The sequence below is a fragment of the Glycine soja genome, unplaced genomic scaffold (assembly GCF_004193775.1).
Source record: "Glycine soja cultivar W05 unplaced genomic scaffold, ASM419377v2 tig00011706_1_pilon, whole genome shotgun sequence".
NCBI classification, from domain to species: Eukaryota; Viridiplantae; Streptophyta; class Magnoliopsida; order Fabales; family Fabaceae; genus Glycine; species Glycine soja.
In genome coordinates, this window is record NW_021143681.1 from 52,395 (window position 1) to 54,676 (window position 2,282).

Below are 2,282 nucleotides of genomic sequence, written 5' to 3' on the forward strand. Positions count from 1 at the left end.
GTATCTCCACTCCCTCCCAGGAAGTCAAGCAAATCGGCCATCTCCTCATCCTCGTGGGCCTCTTCTCCGTTGCCGGGAGCTTCTGGGGGTGCCTCTCCTGCTTGGGCCTCGGGCCAATCTCCGGGCCATGCAACCTCTGCCCTGAACTGGTCTGGAGTAGGGCATGAAAAAGAAGCGAAGCCCTGGCTCTGCATGCTAAGGCTCATCTGGTACAGGCAATCATGGGTCCGTACATGTGCTCGGTGGTTGGCCGCCTGCTGGCGAACCAAATGCCGTAAATACTGCTCCATGTCAAATGCCCCAGCCTGGCCAGCCTGATGAGGTGGTGGGGGCGCGCCTGCGGCCTGTGGAGCATCACCCTGAGCCTGTCTCTGGGTACAGTACTTCTCAATAAAAGCCCGGGTGATGGGCGGCCGAATCACCTTGGTAGGTGCAACGGGGACTCTGAACGACTGGCAGAGTCCTGTGATCAGTGCGGGGAATCCCAGGGCCCTGTTGGACTTATCTGGGTCCAAAGGGTGCCTAGTGGGCGCCATACCTGCAAAAATATAGATGGCATCAGCGATCAACTGAGCCACATGGATGCTCATCCGTGTCAGGATGGCGTACACCAGCTGACACTTCGGCATGGGAAGGTCGGAATTATGATCGGTGGGCAGGATGTTGCTAAGGAGCAACGTCATCCATATCTGGGTCAGGGTGGTCATGTTGGTGCGCATGATTCGCACTCGCCTCCCTGCAGCAGTCCGGGCGAAATCCTGCCCCGGTATACATAGCAGCTGGGCGATGGCCTCCTCATCGAACCCATCAGACCGGTTCCTCCTCTTGCCATACTCACATTCCTGGCCCTCTTCCAACACCAACGGATATCCTAGGAGTTGGCCGATAGCGTCGGCATCAAACGGGATCCACTGACCCCTTACCCAGGATCTCATGTCACGCACGCCCTCCTCTGTTGGCCAAGCATTGGCATAAAACTCAAGGACTATTTCTGGATCAAACTTGGCCATAGGAGTAACCAGTGGTGCCCACCGCCGGCGCCCTATTTCCTCCTGGAAATAAGTATACTCATCGTCCCTGAGCTGGACGCGTCGCTCCCGGAGAAACGACCATCCCTTGATGGCCTCGAAGCGCTGCTGGTGTACAGCACTCCTAAAGCGGTGACTGTCATACTCCGGAGCGGAACTAGTTCCTTCAGCTGCCTTGTCCTTCCTGGACCTCTTTGAGGCAAGCTTCCTCGGGGCCATTTACTGCGAAGGCAAACATTTGGAAAGTTAGTCTTACCAGTGAGACACTACTCTTAAAACAAAAATGGCATACAACCTCCTCCCATAAATACAAACATCAATGTAAATTTAGAGCAAGCTTATGCGCATATTTCCTTACGAACGTTCACTTGCACAAGACATCCTATTAACTATGAAAAATGAACCCATATACAATCAAGGTAGCTTCATCACCTAGATTATTTACATGTACTCCCAAGGTGTATTTGTTATTTACATCACACACGCCTCCTTGGCTGAATTTACACACATGCATACTCAAAGCATTTTGGGGTACCAAAAATTGCACATGCGCTCACCTTGGTATTTCTAATACCTATACATATACAAACTTCACGATGAATCTTGACTACCTACACAATAAGGTGCTACATTTCATGCCTTTTTTTTTTTTTCAAGTTTTTGCTACCTAAAGCCGCATGCAAATTCAAGCATATTTTCCTTTGCTGACTAAAATTGTATTCAAATTAAAAAGGTATATATTTTTTGTAATATGGTTTCTTCACATAACATGCAACATATTTATATATATTTTTTGTGAGACATTTTGACTACCAAAAATTATATATACATACATCCGAGTATCTTGCTATCATACCCAAAGTGTAAATTGCCAAAGGTATCTTGCTACCTATTCTAAACCTACACATTCATGACGAGCAAAATTCCTAAACATCTAGGCGTAGGGAAAATATTGTAGTGTGGCCCATAGCTGATTGCTGGCCAAAAAGGGTAACTTTACCCAATATGCACCTCCTTTTGTGTTCTTTTTGCATAAAATTTTAGTTTCTAGGCCTAGGATATATGTGTGGCAATTACCCTAGCCTTTTTCGGGAATGAATACATATTCCAAAAATAGAAAAAATGTACAAACCAAAATGCCCCATGGGTTGTTTCCTTACAAAAGTCACGCGCTAATGCCATTGAGGCATTTCACCGAACACTTGGTGGGCGCGCGTTTAGGCGTCAATAGCAAGAGAACGGGGACAATGTGGC